At 41.9% G+C, this 23,552-nt stretch overlaps 1 long non-coding RNA gene across 1 annotated transcript; it reads right to left on the bottom strand.

Annotated features, from left to right (window-relative positions):
* Positions 1 to 9,573: 9,573 nt before the first annotated feature.
* LOC144264121 (uncharacterized) lies at positions 9,574 to 23,448 on the bottom strand. Its single transcript, XR_013345955.1, has 2 exons — positions 22,622 to 23,448; positions 9,574 to 9,766 (listed from the first exon to the last, which is right to left on the bottom strand). It is a non-coding gene; the product is annotated as an uncharacterized LOC144264121 (long non-coding RNA).
* Between the last annotated feature and the right edge of the window lie 104 nt (positions 23,449 to 23,552).

Genomic DNA, 23,552 nt, shown 5'->3' with positions numbered 1-23,552 from the left:
CTAAATTCTGAAGTGTCTTAAAGGTAAGGACAAGAAGCTTGTGCTTGTTGCAGTAGAGAAACAGGAGGAGGGACAGTGACAGTGGAGGGACACAAGGGAAATAAAGAGTGATGAAGTCAGAGCAAAGAGCCAGGAAGATGGTCTTAACAGGAACATTTTGACTGCACATGAGGGGGACAAGTCTTCAGGCACCTAGGCCAGAGAGAATAAGTTGCTGTAGTCTAGATGTAAAATGATGACAGCCTGGTTGAGAGTTTAGGCAGTGTGGACAGAGATGTATTATGTTGGATCTTAAAATGTTACACAGGAAGAAGATACAAGTTTTTGGGTTCTGTAAATATGTGGGCCAAGCAATAGGGCAAGACAAAAGTGACACCCAGATTATGGACCTGAGTAACTGCATTCTCTTCTCACCCATCAAGGCATTCGGGGAGTGGGGTAGCATTGCTTGCACTGTTGCTGCCCATGCTATGCCTGTTCTGAGTGTTAATGCAGCTCTTATGTCTGTAAAAGTCTTAATCAGTCATTTTTCACAAACACTAGATTTACTTTAAAAAAGGAAGTCCTATTTCCCCCAGCATCACTTCGTACCTCCAAGTCCCACCTCAACACTAATACATTTTTGTGGGAATGCAAGGCCTCAAAAGCAGTACAACTACTCTTGTTTTGTTGCACTATGTTGGGAAAGGGAGACGCCAAAGTGGGGAGACAGCCCACCGAAAGATGTGCAGGGGGCCTCTTCACTTCCTGTGCCTGACATTATACAGTATTTTTATCGTAAGAGAATATAGAACACTGACTGTGTCAGTAATACTGTGTTGTGACTACTTTACATGAAGACAACAAGGATTTCTGATGTACCTATGTAATAGGAAACTCTAAAAGTTAAGCTCCAGTGGTTTTGTTGCACAGAGAATAGTATGGCAACAGGTGCCTAGAAGATTGCCAGTACTTTCCCAGCTTCCAGTATCTATTCATCTAGTAAGCTGAGACTCCACCCTGCTCCCTCAGGTAAAAGTGATTATATAACCCAAGAATAAGGCGAAAACAAGCTGTGTTTTTTTTAGGGAATATGTACATAACCAGGGAAACCCAAGGGGGAAAAGCAAGTGAAACATATTAAACACCTCAGTGGTTTAATCCCATGGGCACAAAGCCCAGTCCCATAATTAACTCTCAACAATACTTTGGACCGAGCCATTTATACTTGCCGGCTTCAATGCAAGAAGACAGCAGATGGATGTATTGCAGCAAATGCTCTTGCGGAGCAGCCACCAGGCAGTCGCTGGACTCTAAACCTACTACTACCCTGGGTATATGCTGAATGGTAGGACTGCAGAGCCAAAGGATCTGGAACTGATAACAAGTCTAATCAAGATCACTCCACAGTCTTCTCCCGAAGTGATTTCACTGATAGTCGATGGTGATGGTCTCCAGTGCCCATGCAAATAACCTGCTACTGGCTGCCTCTGAGGCAGACAGCCCCAACTGTCATGTGCAGCACCCTTATATAGAATCATAGAATCATAGAATATCAGGGTTGGAAGGGACCCCTGAAGGTCATCTAGTCCAACCCCCTGCTCGAAGCAGGACCAATTCCCAGTTAAATCATCCCAGCCAGGGCTTTGTCAAGCCTGACCTTAAAAACTTCCAAGGAAGGAGATTCCACCACCTCCCTAGGCAACGCATTCCAGTGTTTCACCACCCTCTTAGTGAAAAAGTTTTTCCTAATATCCAATCTAAACCTCCCCCACTGCAACTTGAAGCCATTACTCCTTGTTCTGTCATCTGCTACCATTGAGAACAGTCTAGAGCCATCCTCTTTGGAACCCCCTTTCAGGTAGTTGAAAGCAGCTATCAAATCCCCCCTCATTCTTCTCTTCTGCAGGCTAAACAATCCCAGCTCCCTCAGCCTCTCCTCATAAGTCATGTGTTCTAGACCCCTAATCATTTTTGTTGCCCTTCGCTGGACTCTCTCCAATTTATCCACATCCTTCTTGTAGTGTGGGGCCCAAAACTGGACACAGTACTCCAGATGAGGCCTCACCAATGTCGAATAGAGGGGGACGATCACGTCCCTCGATCTGCTCGCTATGCCCCTACGTATACATCCCAAAATGCCATTGGCCTTCTTGGCAACAAGGGCACACTGCGGACTCATATCCAGCTTCTCGTCCACTGTCACCCCTAGGTCCTTTTCCGCAGAACTGCTGCCTAGCCATTCGGTCCCTAGTCTGTAGCGGTGCATTGGATTCTTCCGTCCTAAGTGCAGGACCCTGCACTTATCCTTATTGAACCTCATCAGATTTCTTTTGGCCCAATCCTCCAATTTGTCTAGGTCCTTCTGTATCCTATCCCTCCCCTCCAGCGTATCTACCACTCCTCCCAGTTTAGTATCGTCCGCAAATTTGCTGAGAGTGCAATCCACACCATCCTCCAGATCATTTATGAAGATATTGAACAAAACCGGCCCCAGGACCGACCCCTGGGGCACTCCACTTGACACCGGCTGCCAACTAGACATGGAGCCATTGATCACTACCCGTTGAGCCCGACAATCTAGCCAGCTTTCTACCCACCCTATAGTGCATTCATCCAGCCCATACTTCCTTAACTTGCTGACAAGAATACTGTGGGAGACCGTGTCAAAAGCTTTGCTAAAGTCAAGAAACAATACATCCACTGCTTTCCCTTCATCCACAGAACCAGTAATCTCATGATAAAAGGCGATTAGATTAGTCAGGCATGACCTTCCCTTGGTGAATCCATGCTGGCTGTTCCTGATCACTTTCCTTTCATGCAAGTACTTCAAGATTGATTCTTTGAGGACCTGCTCCATGATTTTTCCAGGGACTGAGGTGAGGCTGACTGGCCTGTAGTTCCCAGGATCCTCCTTCTTCCCTTTTTTAAAGATTGGCACTACATTAGCCTTTTTCCAGTCATCCGGGACTTCCCCCGTTCGCCACGAGTTTTCAAAGATAATGGCCAATGGCTCTGCAATCACAGCCGCCAATTCCTTCAGCACTCTCGGATGCAACTCGTCCGGCCCCATGGACTTGTGCACGTCCAGCTTTTCTAAATAGTCCCTAACCACCTCTATCTCCACAGAGGGCTGGCCATCTCTTCCCCATTTTGTGATGCCCAGCGTAGCAGTCTGGGAGCTGTCCTTGTTAGTGAAAACAGAGGCAAAAAAAGCATTGAGTACATTAGCTTTTTCCACATCCTCTGTCACTAGGTTGCCTCCCTCATTCAGTAAGGGTCCCACACTTTCCTTGGCTTTCTTCTTGTTGCCAACATACCTGAAGAAACCCTTCTTGTTACTCTTGACATCTCTCGCTAGCTGCAGCTCCAGGTGCGATTTGGCCCTCCTGATTTCATTCCTACATGCCCGAGCAATATTTTTATACTCTTCCCTGGTCATATGTCCAACCTTCCACTTCTTGTAAGCTTCTTTTTTATGTTTAAGATCCGCTAGGATTTCACCGTTAAGCCAAGCCGGACGCCTGCCATATTTACTATTCTTTCGACTCATCGGGATGGTTTGTCCCTGTAACCTCAACAGGGATTCCTTGAAATACAGCCAGCTCTCCTGGACTCCTTTCCCCTTCAAGTTAGTCCCCCAGGGGATCCTGGCCATCCATTCCCTGAGGGAGTTGAAGTCTGCTTTCCTGAAGTCCAGGGTCCGTATCCTGCTGCTTACCTTTCTTCCCTGCGTCAGGATCCTGAACTCAACCAACTCATGGTCACTGCCTCCCAGATTCCCATCCACTTTTGCTTCCCCCACTAATTCTACCTGGTTTGTGAGCAGCAGGTCAAGAAAAGCGCCCCCCCTAGTTGGCTCCTCTAGCACTTGCACCAGGAAATTGTCCCCTACGCTTTCCAAAAACTTCCTGGATTGTCTATGCACCGCAGTATTGCTCTCCCAGCAGATATCAGGAAAATTAAAGTCACCCATGAGAATCAGGGCATGCGATCTAGTAGCTTCCGTGAGCTGCCAGAAGAAAGCCTCATCTACCTCATCCCCCTGGTCCGGTGGTCTATAGCAGACTCCCACCACTACATCACTCTTGTTGCACACACTTCTAAACTTAATCCAGAGACACTCAGGTTTTTCTACAGTTTCGTACCGGAGCTCTGAGCAGTCATACTGCTCCCTTACATACAGTGCTACTCCCCCACCTTTTCTGCCCTGCCTGTCCTTCCTGAACAGTTTTTAACCATCCATGACAGTACTCCAGTCATGTGAGTTATCCCACCAAGTCTCTGTGATTCCAATCACATCATAGTTCCTTGACATTACCAGGACCTCCAGTTCTCCCTGCTTGTTTCCAAGGCTTTGTGCATTCGTATATAAGCACTTGAGATAACCTGTTGATCGCCCCTCATTCCCAGTATGAGGCAGGAGCCCTCCCCTCACAGACATTTCTGCCTGTGCTTCCTCCCGGTATCCCTCTTTCCCACTTACCTCAGGGCTTTGGTCTCCTTGGTGGCGTGAAGGTTCCGAGGCACCAGACCTTTCCAGACTGTTCACTCCTGTTCAGAAAAGGGCGCAAAAGTCCTTGGAGTCTTTGCTGTCTTTTGACGCAAACAAGGTGGTGTCCATTATTCAAAATGAGGTCTCACTGATAAACAGCAAATGTATTTAACAATACATATTCAAACTGTTACCTATAATGACGTGAACATATTATAACCAAACATGAATAAAATCCCTTACAGTTTGTGAGTTTCTGATCCTCTGATTCAGGCGGAGTACCACCTTATTCCACAAGTACCCACGCTGAACTCAATCCTATAAAAACAATCCTACAAAAGCCCCAATTCTGCAAGCATTAATGCACATTAATGGTCCAGCTGAGTTCCCAAGGAACTTCTCATGTGCATAAAGTTGGTCATGTGTGTAAGTGTTTGCAGGATGTGGACCAAAGATGACCACCAGTTTTCATAGTTAAAAACTAATTTTGCAATTAAACAGATGTATATGAAAATTCTTTATGCTCATAGTTATCTTTCAGTGAAAACTCTGCAATCTTCATAAGTTCATGGGTAGAATACTTCCTGCTCCACAGATCTTCAAACATCACTACCATAACTTCAATGAGGTGAGATTAGCAGCTCCCAGATCTTTTAAGAGGACAGTACTCTAAATATCATCTGTAGAGGAAAAATGATGTGGTTTGGATGTCAGCTATTTTTAGCAACAGCTCTTGTGTCATCCAGAAGGTTTCATATTAGCCTTATTGAAATACTGTTCATAACTGCAATGAAATCATAGTTGTGAAATGTAGCTTTTTCTCTTTTCTATCTGACAAGGGTTTGGCCATGTACATTAAATGTAATCTGCTACAGCATGTTGTATGTTCTACTGTAAACATTATAGAAAGATGTCTGTTTGGCAAACATATACAAATTCCAGGAATTTTAAATGCTGCATAAAATATTTATGTAGTTCTATAGAAATTCCACTCAAAAATCTTTCAAGACCCTTATGATTCCACAGACTCCAATAAGCCAGACATCCACATTACAAGTATTGTAAACTGATATTATAAACATTATGTGTATCTGTAGCTTGGGCTTGTAGCAGGCAATGAAACCATAAAATGAGGTAGAAAAAGGGACTAATGTCTTTTTTTTTATGGCAGGCAAAGAAACTATGTAAAAATGTCATCTTTTTCCATGACAGAATTTCTCCCTATGTATTGCAAGTCATATCTGCTCACCTTGAAAAAAATACCTTTTTACTATGTTTTACACATGTTAGTCATGCAGAAGATAGAGCCATCGGAGAATGAGCTGGTCTTTTATATGAATCATGAGTCATGAATCATCAACAGAATTGTAGCAAAGTTCCACTTGCAAAAGCTTTAACAGGAATGATTCTTGGACTAGAAGGAGCCCAGCTTGACTTTTAGATTCCAGACTAAGTTTACAGGGCTGGCAGTTAGAAAAGGCATATAGTTTTCTTGCAAAATGAGAAACTTTGATCTGGAGTAACTGAGAAACAAAAGGTTTCAGAGTAGCAGCCGTGTTAGTCTGTATTTGCAAAAAGAAAAGGAGTTGTCAAGGGTCCTCCCCCACTCTGAACTCTAGGGTACAGATGTGGGGACCTGCATGAAAACCTCCTAAGCTTACTTTTACCAGCTCAGTTTAAAACTTCCCCAAGGTACAAATTAATTTTACCCTTTGCCCTTGGAATTTCCACTGCCACCACCAAACTTTAACTGGGTTTACTGGGAAACGTAGTTTGGACATGTCTTTCCCCCTAGAATCCTCCCAACCCTTGCACCCCACTTTCTGGGGAAGGTTTGGTAAAAATCCTCACTAATTTGCATAGGTAACCACAGACCCAAACCCTTGGATCTTAGAACAATGAAAAAGCATTCAGTTTTCTTACAAGAAGACTTTTAAGAGAAGTAAAGGAATCACCTCTGTAAAATCAGGATGGTATATACCTTACAGGGTAATTAGATTCAAAAACATAGAGAATCCCTCTAGGCAAAACTTTAAGTTACAAAAAAGACACACAGACAGGAATAGTCATTCTATTCAGCACAACTCTTTTCTCAGCCATTTAAAGAAATGATAATCTAACACATACCTAGCTAGATTACTTACTAAAAGTTCTAAGACTCTATTCCTGTTCTATCCCCGGCAAAAGCAGCAGACAGACAGACACAGACCCTTTGTTTTTCTCCCTCCTCCCAGCTTTTGAAAGTATCTTGTCTCCTCATTGGTCATTTTGGTCAGGTGCCAGCGAGGTTACCTTTAGCTTCTTAACCCTTTACAGGTGAGAGGATTTTTCCTCTGGCCAGGAGGGATTTTAAAGGGGTTTACCCTTCCCTTTATATTTATGACAGGAGTACTTGTGGCACCTTAGAGACTAACCGATTTATTTGAGCATAAGCTTTCGTGAGCTACAGCTCACTTCATCGGATGCAAAAAACATGGGGCCCCAGGAAGACATTTTTAAAGACTTTTGGAGCATAATTATACTCTAAGGCCACTTTCTGTAGCATGAACTATTGTATTCCCTAGGAGAAATTACTACAAGATGCTCAACCCTTATCCATGTTCCATGCAAAAAAAAAAAATAATTTCAAAACTTTGGATAATACTTCTTTAAATTAGAAATCATTGAGATCAAATAAATACATCATAACAGAGAGGGTTTTTTTTTAAGTTTTCTTTTTTAAATCCAGTCAAAGGTCAGTGTCCTTTTCTTTCCTTTTTTTTGTAATGTATCCTTCATCCTCATCCTTCCTCGCCCCATCACCTTATGACTCTAGATCAGCACCATGTCATATATAAAATTTAACTTTGAGAGCTCTGTAAACCAGGTGTCACAGAGTGCAGTGAGTGCACTCTGATCACTTAGATGCTATTTAGTTCCCCAGAGGAAGCTGATTGGGGTAATTATCTAATCAGGCTGGTGGGCATAAAGAACCAATTAGCCCATGAGCCCATATCTGATAAAGAGGCACAAAAAAGGAAGTGCCAGGGAGAAGGGGGAGTGTAGATGCCTCAGAGAAAGAAGAGTTCTGTTTCCCTTAGGTCCTGCCTGATGAGAGTGACAAGCACTGTAGATATTGTAAATAGACTGTTGCATGGGGACTGTAGTGATATTGGTGGAGAAAACTTGAAATAAAATGTCAGTGAGTGCACACCTGTTGGAGTGGGTGCAGTTTCTGAAGGGAAGAAGACAGGAGTGACACCGTGCCCTGTTAGATCAGGAGACTTGTTCTTTGGTTGATCACATAAAGTACTGTGCACTCTTTGGGCATTGTAAAATATGTATTAATTTACTAATCAATGTTAAACTGATCAGAATTAAGTCATTTCCTACTGGTGACTGGAGTGGTTATTAACTGCTAGGAAAATACAGTGCTGTAAACAGAACGCTGTATCCATAACAATGACGACTGTTTAACGTTCCAGCCCATTAAAAGATAATTATTTAATTTTCTTCTTTATAATTCTTTTACACTTCCAAAGGTTTATAATAACAGACTCCACTTCATGATCTTACCTCTGCCAACTCATCATTAACTGCCAAAAATGTCCTCCCTGTCAGTCATTGTTCTTTAAACAGATGATATTATTGTTAAAAAGAAGTAATACATTCAGCTGAGCTTCAGACTATTTGGCAATATGTTGTTTACATTCCTACTTTTATTTACTGTCTGGGAGCTTTAATGTCCTACCTATCCTGTAGGAAGAATGTGATTTTTTAGTAGAACTCAGTGCAATTTAATGGAATTCACCCTATAGACTGGAAATTCTCTGCAGAAAAACTGGAAGTGCAAGACTTCAGGATTGAATGTTTGATGCATCAAGTGGATACACTATCTGGAACTCTCCCCCGTTTGGGATTAGATCAGAACATTCTCACATGATACCATACCCAATGACCTAGTGGAAGCTTCTACCACCGTAATGTTCATTGCTGCTATTAGTGTTAGGCTGTAGCAGTGTTCAGATCTCCCCTTGGATATACATTTGTAACTGCTCTGTTTACAATGATCTAGACTTTGTACATATTTTATTCCCAGGAATTTCTCTGAATTCAGATACACAAGAAGAAATTACACCCAAGGTGAAATCTGGATCTATTGAAATCAATGGCAAAACTCCCATTAATTTCAGTTGGGCCAGTATTTCACTGTATTGTCAACCACTCTAAAAACTGGTGCAATTCCTCCCATTGAAAAGTAAAGAGGAAACTGTACTCACTGAGAGGCTCAGTCCATGGGGAAGGCCATACTACCGTTTGTTGCAGTGGGCTTCATGTAAAGGATGCCCATCTTTGAGGTTTTGGCCCTTCAATGCTTTCAGAAATGTAAATGTAACCAAACAAAACATACTGTTACAGCCTGGAAAAACTGTGGGAAATGATCAAGGAGGCAGGAAATATCAGTGAAGTCCCTCCTGCAGAATTTTCTCCCAATCTTCACCTCAAAAAGAGGGATTTGGGGGACTGCAGAGTAGGCAAAGGATAAGACCCCCCCTCCAAGTCCGTATATCCAGGGGATTTATAGGGTAGGAAGCCCAAGAGATCCATAAATGTAAAAACCACCATGCGGACAACTCCTGCCTCCCCGTTGTTCTGCTTCCTGTGCCCCTATCTGTGGCACCAAAACTCCTGCCCATTGGCTGGGTTGCCCTGAGACTGCTTATTAGTATTCAAAATGAGTTATATTTGTACAATGCCCAGCTCTATTTACCTGCAAGTTTTGGGGATTTGGAGAAATGGAGCACAATGATGATGCCAATAAGGAGAGATCCACTCTCAGTGCCCCTTCTGTGCATATTCATGGCAAACATGCTTCAGACCAGGAAAAAGGTATTGAGAGCTGGTCCCAGGTTAATATGGCTTTTTATGTAAACATAAATTATTCAGAAAAAAGGACATTTATAATTTTGAATGCTGTCTTTTGAGTTATATTTTTTTTCTGCTATAATTGTCATGTTCTATGGGACGTAGCAGATAATGCAGACGAGTGATTCCGTGACTTTTTCCAGTCGCAGAATGAAGGAGGATCAGTGAATCACAGAAATTAATCCATTCACCTGTCAGTGCATATTTGGTCTCTTTATTGCATTTTTATTGCTTTGTCCAGACTAGTTTAATTGTCCCATTCTGCAGCCTACTTTCTCTCTCTCTCTCTCCAGAAATTTTTCCTTTTCTTCATTTGATCCTGTTACTTCCCATGAAATCTTCTTATACCACCATAAGGAACTCTTCTCTGTCTTTAGTGCTTCTAATCTGCAAATAAAGTAGAAGGTGATTATTAGTCCCCCAGAATTACCAGAAATAGGCCCCTTTGTATTTCTCTGTTCTCACTGAATCTCAAATCCTCTGTTTAATATTAATCATTAAATTTAAAGTTAATTAACATGTTGTTTACTTTAATTGCAAAGCACTGATTAAGACAGTAAATAAATCTAGAATGTAGCCAGCACTCTGCAGCAACTGACTCGATATTTCCCAGGTTGATAACTTGCAATATATCATAACCCTTTAGTTATGATCTATTAGCTAGTTTTCAACTTTGTGTAATATATTTGCTGTATTATCTTCATCCACTAATTTGCTCATTCCGTCACTAAAATCTAACAAGCTTCTCCTTTGGCCTTTTTCATAGGAATTGTAATTTATTGTGCCTTTATTGTCAGGTTAGTTTGGGTTTTTTAGGTAAATGCCTATCTAAACAGAATGGAGTAAGAGAAAAATCTAAGCTATATAAAGGTAAGTAACTCAACCAGCAATTCCAAAAATTCTCTACCTTTGATTTACTGCTACATTCCTGTTGTTTGACGAGTAAGGGAATAACTAGCATAAGTGAACCTGGATACAAATATGGCTTCTAATACCAAGTCACCTGCTACCTTCCACTGTGTGGAGCAAACGGTAGCAAAATGCACCAAACGAGGGGCCAATCCCATGGCTCTGCTGCATTCTTTCCCTGACCTCCACATTTCATGGCCACTCCTTCACGGCATTGAGACTCCATGGCTGGGAGTGAGTGGAACGGAGAGAAGTCTGGATGCAGACACTGGATTTGGTTTCCTTTCCTTGGATGTGGTGGATAATCTATTTGAAAACCCACCCACATGTCACTGCTGCTTAGAACAATACTTAATTCTTCCTGGCTGCAACCCTCAGGTTCTCCAAGAGGCACTGCAGACTGACATCGGTTTGGAAGGGTATCAAGGCAAAACTGCCCCCTGGAAGCATCCTGACATTTGTGGGATTTCCATGGATTTCAGAGCCTGGACCCACTGTCATTTCCATGGGTGGAACAAATAGCGCTCCAACTGCTGAACTGGGGGAGAAATTCAGTGACCAGAAACTTTCTGAATTTCCAAATCCATGCACGGTAAAACCCACGTAATTGTAGCCCTCTGTTTGTCTTTAACACAAGCTGCCCTACTCCTTCAAGGAAGGGTAAAGGTTAAATATGCCCTGAAATGTTTAATTGCCAGCTCTTTGTTTTGTCATGGTTGATAAACCAAAAGCTGATTTAGCTAAAATTACAATGTTTAGCTTTGCACCATAGGAAAGGAGTTTACATGTAAGGTCAAGTGTTCAAGTCAACCTGAAAGAATGAGCAGTGTTATAATACTCCTTGTGTTGTGAAAACATGAAGCTGACTAACTGTTGAAATGCTGAAACTTTCACCTCAAGTATGCGCCGCAGTAGTGTGTGTGCAGGGAGGACTTGGGGAGGGAGTTTTAAAAAACATAAGGCATCGGACTTGCAGCTCTCTATTTGACCTTGACTGCGAATGGACTGAAGTCATGATGGTTTTTTTCCCATCTCCACTGCATTCAGCAGGGTTTTTTAATGAGGCATCTGCAACATGGTTTTAGCAGACAATGTGCCATGTGAAAGACACCCTAATAAGCACAAAACCTGTTATACTTTAAGTTCTGTTCTGTATCCTTGTATGCATTTTTATATTCAAAATGTAAATCCCGTCTGGAAGGGAAGAGAATAGACTCCTTCATCCCATTCTTAAAACCTAAGTAACTAATTTTCAAAGTATATTCCTAGGTAATGAGAGACACTACATTGTCCCCTTTTGGGGGAAATTTTCCAAATACAGAGATACACATAAATAAGGAAAGAAAATGAGCAGTCTGACATAAAATTCACTTTAAAGTAATCTTTTCTTTAGTTTAAAGTGCTTTGATTAATACTTAGGCTGGGATTTTCAAAGGAGCCTAAGAAAGCTAGGTGTTCAGCTCCTATTGAAATTCAATGGGATTTAGGTGCCTACCTCCCTTGGACTGCTTTGAAGATCCTAGACTAAAATGGTGGACTGTAACAGTCTGGAAGAAACAGTAGTCTGTCACATAAAACAACAGCCATTACAGAATGGGACACATTTGTTAGAGTTGTCTTATTACTATATATTTTAAAATCTGTGAATGTCTATAATTTATCAGGTGGCAAATAGTGGCTCCAAAGAGCGGTACAGTAAATAATGTATGTATAAATTCAAAGTAGGGGACATGTCCAGGGTGAGCTGGGGGAAGGTGCACCATAGCAGAGCTCTACTATGTCTAATCCTCCACTGGCATAAGACCAGTGGTGTAAGTTAGAGCTGCTCTCTTCTAGCTCTAGCTTGCACCTGAGGCACACGATTCAGGATCAATGAGTCTCAACCAGCTCCATGACAGCCTCACCACCACCACTGTGCTTGAGTGCAGCTCAGATGCAGCTGAGAATCCAACCCATATGCAGTATCCATATTATAAACCCGTTGCACTGAGTCAATAATTTGTAAATAGATATTTTATGCACATATATACTAAGGGTCTGATTTAACCCATCCCAAAAAAGAGGAAAATTTGGATTTAAGGCTGAAATTCTACCTTGAATATGTTTTGCATAAATACAGCGTGGGTAGGGGGGAGAACGGGGGGACCCTATAGCTGATTTAACATATGATGAACACGAGTTGTGCCCTTGCGTTGTAATATTGCCCAGATATACCTCTGCAGTAGGAACTCCAGAAGGCATTGTGCCTACTCCCAACAAGCACAGAAACTATGCCATTTTTAGTGGATGTAACATACACTCCTCTGTGACTGCAGGACTAGAAATGTCAGTCATTCTACCTGGGTTGCATCACTCAAAGGGGGTTGGAGGGCAGAGTGGAGCTACAGCCTCATCTCCTCTCTATCCCAGTTGGGTGGTACAAGCCAGAAGCAATCATTGCACTCACACAAGTGCAAGGACTGCAATTGTGCCTGGTCCCTAAATAGGCATTGAAGGATGAAAGGCACAGTTTGGCCCTGTATAATTTGGTGAATTTAAGGATTCTTGCACGCCCCCCTCAATTTTTAAATATGAAAAAGTAAGTAAACTATGATATCTTTTGAAAACTCACTTTAGCATTATCTAAGCTATAGTTACCTATTACCATATCTAGGTATTTTACAACAAATAAAGATAGCACCAAACGTGCTTCAAATGACCATATTCTCACAGCTTCTCTTGTTCAGTGTATTGTTTTTCTCCTTTATTCTTTTCTTCTAGTCTCCTACTTCCTCCCTTCTGATTTGTGTGTTGGTGCTCAGATGATGCCATTACTGAGGGAAGGCTTATTAAAGAGGTGGATTTGTAGTTGGAACTGAACACAAGCTCATACTCAATCTAATCTCCCTTGATAGTGTGACGATAGCTGTGGCCAGCCACTGAAAACACTCTGCTAGTCTGCCCCTTGTACTGAAGAGTAGTATGCTGGCCAGTTTAGCTGAAGTGTCCCTGTGGAGTGTAGCTGCATTGGACTCTTATGATTAGGTGCACATTCTGAATGAGCTTAGACCCAGAATGCTTACTGCCCTGTAGACCAGGAGTAGCTGCTCAAATTTCATTTGGAAAGAGAGAGACAGCCAGTGGGCCTGATAGAGTACTGATGTGCTGTGTTCATGGCTGCCTTTGTTGGGAGTAGGAGATCTGCTTCATGTTGCATGCCTCATCTTCTTGGTGGCAGTCAGTAGCTTTGTCTGCGCATGACGAATATGTGGATTGTTGGCAAGGTCCTCATTTGAGATAAGAAATGACGTTTCCTGGCCCTCTGAAGATGGTGAAAATGTTATAACTAAAGATGCATTCTGAACATCAATGCACCTTCACTCTTGAATTCTTTGTAACCATATACAAAATGCACTGCTTTAATGGCTCTTGGGAATTAAAGGATTAAAGATTGAATATGGAATTTTTACAGCCTTGGTTCCCCATTTTTCTGGTTTTAGGCTTGGGATGTGGGCACAGCTCTGATAATGGCTGTAATACTTCAGTGAATCAGCATAAAACATAAAAAAGCTTTTTCCTCTAAAAAGGTCTAGAACAGGGGTGTGGAACCTTTTTTCTATCAGGGGCCACTGACCCACAGAAAAAATCAGTCACAGGCCACACACAGCCCCATGGGGATGGGGGGCGTGGAGGCTAGGGGATTCCTCTAGGCTCCAGGATGGGGCCAGAAATGAGGGGTTAAGGGTATGGGAGTGGGCTCTGGGCTGGAGCAGGGGTTGGGGTACAGAAGGGGGTGAGTTCCATCTGGGGGTGCAGGCTCTGGGGTGGGGGTGGGGAGGAGGAGTTTGGTGTGCAGGAGGGGGCTCTGGGCTAGGGCCAAGGGGTTTAGAGTGCAGGAGGAGACTTAGGGCTGGGGCAGGGGGTTGGGATGCGAGTGGGGTGTGGGGTCTGGGAGGGAGTTAGGGTATGGGAGGGGGTTCTGACCTGGGGCAGGGAGTTGAGGTGCAGGAGGGGGTTCAGGATGTGGGCTCCGGCCAGGTGGTGCTTACTTGTGGCGGATCTCGGTTGGTGGCGCAGTGGGGCTAAGGCAGGCTCCCTGCTTGCTCTGGCCCCGCACCGCTCCCAGAAGCAGCTGGCATGTCTGACCCCTAGGTGGAGGGGTGGCCAGGGAGCTGTGGAGCCGGTGCTGGGATGGGAGCTGTGGAGCTGGGACGGGAGCTGTGGAGCTGGGACGGGTGCAGCGTGTGGAGCTTCCCTGATTGCCCCTGCGCCCAGGAGCTGTGGGGCTTCCGGCCCGTGGTGTGGAGACTTGCTGTGGGCCTGATTAAATTAAGCCCATTAAATTTCAGCCCATGGGCCAGAGGTTCCCCACCCCGACCAGAAAGATGAATTAAACATTAGGTTTAATCATGAAAAAAACTTTAGATTGGAATCCAGTAATGTATGTTGCCAAGTCTAAAATGATTTATGCAACATATAGTAAGTCGGATAGTAAAGGCAGCCTCCCTGACTGCTGATTGATGTATAATATTTCTTGTTTTTTGTTTATAAGAGATTTTATTTCTTGCCATCTCCTTAATATTTTTTCTGTGATCTGCAACACAACAGTCAGATGGTCTTAGGTCAGTGGTTCTCAATTTATTTGACAAGTCCCCCTTTCTTTGTGTCTGTAGTTGTTCACTCCCCACCCCCCAAAAGTACATATACCGCCACCCAGTTCTGAAGGCAGAGCAGAGAGCAGCAGCTGCTGTCCGGGAGCCCAGCTTTGAAGGCAGCACCATGCCAGCAGCGAGTGAGGGAGACAATGTGAAAAGGGATATTCATCAATATTACTTTTCATTGCAGACTTAGCACCGCATTGCCACCCTTATTTTTGTGCTGCTGCTGCCACCCTGGGGCTGACAGCTGGAGCCCTGCCGCCTCAAGGTGAGGGAAGAGATGGGGGGAAGGAGAGCCTGAGCTTGGGTGGCGGGGCTCAGGCTGTCCCCTTTATCCCTGCCTCCCAGGTGTGCACGGCCCTTCTGCAGGAGCCCCAGCCCAGCCACTCAGGTCTGACAGCCAGAGCACTTTTAAAAAAAAAAAAATGCACACACCTTGTGCCTCCCTTGACACATTCCCGCATTTCCCTCAGGAGGCCCGCCCCATAGTTTGAGAACCACTGGACTTGGTCATTCCCTCTTTATAGAAACATCATATTTAAGACATAGCATTCTGCATGTACTTGCTTATTTTATATAATCTAAATGAAGCGAGTAATTCTTACAACAGGGATTCCTATTTGTTCATTTCCAAGCTTGTCTGTACGTTACATTGGCTACTATGACAATGCTGCTATTTAAAATTATTTATTTTTGTTATGGTATCATTTGACAATGGGACTGAGAGCCAGGCAAGATGCTGCCTCACTCTGCGGCTTGAAGCAAATCAACCAAGGATACAGTTTACCCACCTGTAAAAATGAAATTATATTTAGTGATGGGCCCAAACAAATCACGAAAACTGAATGTTCCCAAACTTTAGTGACTCTGATTCTGAATTTCTGTCATGATCTGAACACCTCTGAACTTTGGCAAAGTTTGGATGTGGAGTCACTGACAAACTCAGTATCTTAGGCATTCACTAATAATAATGCTTTCCTACGTCGCAGGGAATAAGGGGTGAGGCTTAATTAGCTAGTGCCCATAAAGTACTTCAGAGATTAAAAACATTTATATGTGCTAAGGATTATTATTATGACAGCAATTATTCATTTGACTGACCATTGCTTATAAATATTAAACTGATAGTTGACTTGTAAAGGCCATTAATGAGTCACAGGTCTCAGTCAATTCTATTCATTATATTCAATAATAAATAGAGGTGTGAGAATAATAAAATGTCCACTACCATTTCGACCCACTGTCCCCCAAGACTAGTGCACATCCGCCTTTGACAAGGTAGTACTTACTGAAAATAATTTTCACATATAGTAATGTTTACATCTTATCCCTCTGGATGTAAGTGGCCAAGTCAGTGGGAGAACTTACTGCATTCTGATTTTCTAAAATTATGCCAAATTATTATAGAGAAATCTTAAACTAAGGAAAAAACAGTATTGGAGAAACCAACAGGTAAAAACAAGCACCATGACACACAGTAGAAGGAAAGTGGAATGAAAAAACAAAGGTAATCACATTAGGACTGAATTTGGCCATCTGTTGAACAATTATACAGGAATTTGTTTTCAATTATTTTGGGGCTTGTTTTCCTCTGTTACATTCCAAAAACATTTTATAAACGCTAGCAGGAAAACGGTTCTGAATGCATTCTCTCTCTCTCTCAGTAAATTGTCAGTCTGAAGAGTAACACACTGTTGGATATGTAATGTGATGTGTCTGGTAGTCATGTGCTATTGACTACTAATATTTTTCTGTTGATTTTGAAGTTATTTATATAACAACATGGCTTTGATTATACATAGACTGTACAGAATGTTCAGCTAAGGAGCAGTAATTTTTATTGCTTAGATTTAAAGTTATGACTACAAACTGCATTACTATGTGCAGAGATAGTCAGTTTATAGGCAATCAAACCAAATTGCCCACACACCAATGCTTGTGCAAAGCTTATTACACCACTAGAAAGAAGCTACATTAAAGAGAAAGCTTCCACCCCCATTGTGGGACAACTGAACCCAAGGCCAAAGACCCAGTTCTGGGGAAAGATGGGTGTCAGAGTCTGCACTGCTGCCCTCCTCTAGGGATTCCTGCTCAAGAACAACTTTAAAGATCTGTAGTGGTCCCATGAGTGGAGACTACCCAAGGACTTTGCTGAACAAGCAGTTCCCTTGAGCATTCTAGCCAGTGCTGCCTATTCGTGGGTTGCACCAGCTGGTTCCAGTCCTTTAGTACAGCAAGGATTCAGATGCCTTTAGTCCTCTGACCCTCACCATACACTGGGAATTTCCACTGCCAGAGGCGTTCTGAAGCTTCAGAAAGAGGAAAACTAGGACTGAATTTCAGAGTAACAGCCGTGTTAGTCTGTATTCGCAAAAGGAAAAGGAGTACTTGTGGCACCTTAGAGACTAACCAATTTATTTGAGCATGAGCTTTCGTGAGCTACAGCTCCGATGAAGTGAGCTGTAGCTCACGAAAGCTTATGCTCAAATAAATTGGTTAGTCTCTAAGGTGCCACAAGTACTCCTTTTCTTTTTAGGACTGAATTGAATCTAAAGAGAATGACGTAATTCAAAGCATGATCCTGCAAGCCCTGAAATGCAGAACTCACATCAAGGGCTTGCAGGATCAGGACCTTACTGATCATCACTGAGGTGATTTTAAACAAGTACAAGTTTCCAAAACAAAACATAAATAAATAAATTTAAAAAATTCTCAGATATTATAGACCAAGTTATCAGTCTAAATATCTTAGATGCCACTTCTGCAAAATAATTTTCTTTCTCATTGAATTAAAAGGCTCATTCTTTAGAGAGGAATAATGGATAAATCTACATTCAGAGTCCAGGACTAGCACAGATGCATAGTGCAGTTTCTCCTTGGGCATGATTTACTTCACACCATCCTGATCCAAAGCCCACTGAAGTCAGTGGAAAGACTCCCAGTGACTTCAAAGGATTTTAGATTAGGTCTTAAATGACTAGGCTCAGGACCCTAACTTGGATCAGGCAAGGCAACACTAAATACTGAGCCAGCCAAAAAAATGACCCTTTTAAATCAGAGAGCGTGAAGAAGGAAAGAGAGTGCATTAAGCACACAAGCAGTAAAATGATGCGGTATGTTTAAATACTTCCTTTCTATAAAATACACATAAGAGATAACGGGGAAAAAAAGAAGTACAGACTGAACATCAGACTGCACCTTTAACTTTGCTGTTGCAACTGGTATTTTACAGCATCTCAGGTGTTTTCCCCTGTGTAATAGGTATGTGTCTCAAAGTGGCAAAGAAGGAAGAGAAACATGAAAGAATGTAATGTTTTGGGGGCATTAAAACATAAAGGGACAGATACTGTGAAACAAGAAGTGATTTTCAGTGTCTTGATTTTTGGATGCCTAACTTAAGGTGCCTTTTAAAAGGTCTTTTTTTTTTTTTTCCTTTCAGAAGTTGGGTGCTCAGCACTTTCTGAAAATCAGGCTCCTATGATGCATCTCAAGATGGGTCTCTGAGAAAGGAGGCACTCAGAATCACTCATGACTTATGAAAATCTTGGCTAACATTCAGATTTTTTTTTTAAATCCTCTGCATAGACACAAAGAAAAAGAGTGATTGCAAGGGCGGGGGGAGGAGAGAAGTGAGGCTTACAACAACACTTTCACCTTTTGGAACAACTGCAGAAAAACACCCCAAGGTTCTTTTGATTTGCAGAGCTCAGGAATTGTGCTGTCTGTTTTTCGTTGAGACTTACATTATATATAAACTAAATGAAACCTGCTAGTGAGAAATAAAGATCTTGTGTGTTAGAACAAAAGCAAAACAGCACTATTTGTCTTTTTTATCTCTTGGAAATACCTCTTAATTTATAAAATATGTGAGTCTATTTAGAGACAGAGTGCAATTTAATTTTGAATCTAAACGAAAACACAGTGACTAGCTGAGACTTAAATACAAGGAAAAATCAAAATCACAAAAGAAAATTTGACCACATAAGATTCTTAGTTCTATAAGTTCCACAACAACAATCATAAAACCAAGTTATAATAATGAGCTACTGACTTTACTGCTACTGTTGTAGATAAACTTCCTCAAATCCCACCCTTTCAGCTCGTTTCCTTATTGCAGTTCCCAAATGACATTTCCTATCATTGAGGCATCCTGCTTCTGAAATGTGCATATGTTTCCACAACTGTTTTCTATCTCCATTCATTCAGATGGAACATGTGGACATATCAGGTATGTCTAGACACAGTAAGGGAATGTGCTTGACAGATGTACCTGGTATATTAAAACACCAAGATGGCTGACATTTGGATTTTTGCAGCACCTTAGGGACTAACCAATTTATTTGAGCATAAGCTTTCGTGAGCTACAGCTAGCTCATGAAAGCTTATGCTCAAATAAATTGGTTAGTCTCTATGGTGCCACAAGTACTACTTTTCTTTTTGCGAATACAGACTAACACGGCTGTTACTCTGAAACCTGTCATTTGGATTTTTTTTTTTTACACTTCTTAAAATAATACATTGAGAAAATTGCTTGAGATGGGTCCATATAAGATTCTGTTTGTTTGCTAATCATAGTTAGTATTGCAGCTACAGAGTAGTGGTGGGCAGACTGAAAAATGGCCATGTATGCCTTTACTTATATCTTATTATACATTGTATGAAACTCACTTCTGTACGGAAGGCCAGTACAAGGCCTATGTGCTATTAAGTCCCACTGAAGTCCTTAAAATAAGTCGGTTACTGGCCTTGCACTGGTCCACTCCATAGGAGTGATATTCATCCTTACTTACTATGCACATATCTTAATAATGATACTGTATAACATTCTTTTGCTTGATTTGAGGGTGAGGGGAGGGGTAAATACTTTTAAGTACTCAAATAGAAAAAAAAAAGGGGGGGGGTTCTACAGCAGATTTGATGCCAGGGAAAATTAGGGTTATTCTGTTTACTAGACATCAATATCTGTTGCCAAGTTTGGGCAAAAAGCCCATAGCCAAGATTCACGTTTGACTTTCCTGACCAGCTCAAAGTAAACCAAATATTGATCAGTTACTCTGAAATCTCTGGATACTTGGCTGTAATGCACCCTTCTCAGATGATTAGATGAAAAGATTTCCTTGGGTTTGCTGAAAATGTAACTTTGTAATGGTTTTTGGTTATTTTATTCATGCTATAGCATGATATATGATGTACATAATACTGTATATAATTGTTAGCTAAAAAGGACAGTATTTTAAGATTTTATTAATTTAGCTCTTTAAAAGTTTGTGTGCTAAATTACAAGTAACAGAAAATGGTCTCTAGTTCAGCTGAAAAAAATACAGCGTGAATTGGAAAAAGGTCTTAAGAAAGAACGGTTCAGGAACCAGTCCAAATCACTAGTGGCATATCTGATTATCTGCATAGAGAGGATACAAAGCATCTACAATTGGGGATGAGAAGATGTGCAAGATTTAGAACTGCTGGACTCTGCAAGTTTCAGGAATTTTGGCCTCTATCTTGCAGAGAGTTAAGTAGTGATTAACTTTACATTCTGGAGTCATCCCATTTAACTCAATTGTACTACTCATATGCATTAACTTAAGCACAAGTGTATATGTTTGGAGGATTGGGGTCCTGATTGCAAAGTCAAAGTACAGACAGAATGAGACTGTAAAAGGAGCTGGGAAAATTCTGAAGCTGGGAATTTAGAATAATATGGGTTGTGTTGTGTCCTGTTTTAGGGAATTAAAAGTTGGTCCTTGCCTGACACTCAGAGATTGGAATAGCTGGATCTAAATACATGTCAATCAGGTAGATTTATAGTAACTATGGAAGGCCTGGTCTGTTCCCACATAAGTTATCATGATTTGGAACTCTGGAATTTTTAACTGTGTAAATTTCAGCTCTTCCCAATTATTAAAGCTCACATTTAAGGTACAGCATTTTGGGGGAGGGGTGGCATTTGCTTTTATTAACAAAGGACACTGGAACACTACTAGAAAATCCTTTACCTAAAGATGGATTATATTTACATAAACATATTCCCACACAGAGACCAATGACTGTAATTAGAAATCATGTTGATTTTAAAAAATCCTACTTATAAAGTAGGAAATGTTACTATTTAAAAAACTTTCTTTCTACAATAGGCTGCCATTATGATGAAGGGTCCTGTGATGTTTAAATTCAAACCAGTAACACTATTTTCATGGTTTGTACAGTGCTGCATTCCCAGAGTACACTTTTTTTTTTTTTGCCTCAGTCCTGTAGTTGGACTGCACAGGCGCAAAGGTCCATTTGCTTAGATCCCAGTGCACAACTGAAAACTTTGTAAAGTAACAGCTGAAGAACATTACATAATTATTCCCATTTTTCTTTCATTCAACTCCCACCATAGTTCCCAGTCTGCTGCTATGTTGGTTTCTGTGAAGAAACTAAAGATTTACCAGAAAGATGAGGTGGGAAAGTTAATATCTTTTATTGGACCAACTTCCGTTGGTGGAAAGAGACAAGGTTCAAGCAACACAGGCTGCTTCTTCAAGATCAAAATAAAAACTCCCTGTTGCTCAAAAGTTTGTCTCTTTCACCAACAGAAGTTGGTTCAATAAAAGATATTACCTAACCCATCTTGTCTCTCTGATAACCTGTTACCAACAGGGTTACACTGCTACAGACTTATTAGTACTTTATAGATAGGGCTTCTGATTTTAGGTTTTAACTGATGAACATCAATAAAACACCCCCCCTCCAAAAAAATGAAATTAGTGTTTATCCAACAGTTACTGGAAAAACACTGGAAATGATTGCTTCTAAGGGCTTGTCCACACAAAGCAGTAATGCGGCGAATGGGGGTGTGATTTCTAAAGTACGCTAACATGTTGCACATTAATTGGTCAGTGCGAACTAAAGGTCCCTAGTGTGCTTTACTATAGTGCTGTTTGAAACAAACTTGAAAGTGCACTATGGAACATTACAAAGAGATTACTAATTACAGTATGCACTAGTGTATGTTGTATACATTACTCATTACAGTATATACTGTAAAGAGAGCCAAGAAACCCCCAATTTTTGGACATTCACACAAGGGTAAAATTGCTAAAAAATAACCCTGAAAAATGACATTAATAAACTCTGAAAACAGAAGCCCTACTTATCTGAAAAATGTTTTAATCACCTGCAGTTCTGCTTCTACACTATATTTTTTTCTGTATTTCTTTTCCGTTATTTGTTTTAATCTTTATGAAAACTATCTGGCTCTTTGTATCTTAAAATTGTGTAGTTCTTTGTGGCTTCAAAATAATTTCCACAGCATACAGTTGTGATGCTACCGATGATTATACAGAGGAATAAAACAGATGTACAGAAACTCTTAGGGCCTGATACTGCCACCCTTACTTATGCTGAATAGTTTGTAGTTCTTGAGTAATCATAATGGAATTACTGAAGAAGTAAGGTAACATAACAGTATGGTGGCAGAATCCGGCCCATAGTAACCAAGTTTCCCTCCCACAAACACAAATACCCATATGGGGGGTGGGGAATAAATACAAAACATTTAATACATAAGAAAATTCCTTTAAATGATTTTCAAAAGTTTTCATATGTCAGTAGCTCTTCAATAACATTGATGATATCAAAGGAAAAGAAGTATGTAGGGAATAAAACCCCTTCCTTTCACACACCCAAGACTTAAGCAAAATATGTATCACCTTACTTTCATTAGAAATGTGTGGTTTTTAAAAAGGTTTTATTTTTTAACCACAGCTTCAGTGAAATACGGTACCAATACACTTCCGATTGAAGGCAGCTTCAAGTCGAGGATTGCTCCAATTCTATTTGAAGAAGCACAGCACCGAAGTAAGGTATTGGTGACGGTCTCTTCTCAAGCTGGCAAAAATCTTGCTTGGGCCACCGGTTTAAAAAACAAAAACAAAACAACAGCGCCCCAAATCCTCCTCATTTTACTTAGGCAAAAAAGCCCAGTGACTCCTTTCCAGTAATCGACCTGAAGTCAATGGAAATTTTGCCTAAGGCCTTCGGGATTTGTCCATTTGTGGTGTAAGCAACTCTAAGCACGGACATCACTGCTGAAGGCTGAATAAAATACAATGCATAAACTTCCTAAGGGTTTGATCCTGCAGCCAGTGGTAATTTGGCCTATGAAGAAAGGGAGTGCAGGGCTGGGGCTACAGTAGTGTGGGTTGTTTAATAGGTGCTTGCAAAGCGCGTTGAGATCCTGGCACGGGGCTTAGTCCCTGGCATCAGTTTGAGACCTAGCACCAACTGCCCCCATGCAGTCAGCTTGCTCTGCAGCCTCCTTGCACCTTTCGGGGCTGCAAAGCGGAGGCGAGTAAGAAAGGTGCGACGCTGCCAGCCGCGGGAGGCAGGTCCCGGCTCGAGGGACAGGCCGGCGCAGCGTGTGGCCCCATCTCGCCGGCTGGCCCGGAGCAGGCGCGCGCCTCCCGTCTCACATTTCCTCAGCCCCGGGAAAAGCGTTGCACGGCGAGTGGCTGCTTGTGGGAAGCGCAGGAGCGGGAGGAGGCAGCCCGAGGGGTGGGGGGGGGCTCACACCCTTTCCTCCCCGCCCTCCCGCCGCCAGCCAGTCGCTCAGCCTCAGAGGCACAGGCAGAGGGCGCCTGAGCCAT

Source organism: Eretmochelys imbricata, chromosome 4 (genome assembly GCF_965152235.1).
Source record: "Eretmochelys imbricata isolate rEreImb1 chromosome 4, rEreImb1.hap1, whole genome shotgun sequence".
Classification (NCBI taxonomy): Eukaryota; Metazoa; Chordata; order Testudines; family Cheloniidae; genus Eretmochelys; species Eretmochelys imbricata.
The sequence above is the reverse complement of the archived record's forward strand: the minus strand, read 5'-3'. Positions and strand labels throughout refer to the sequence as shown.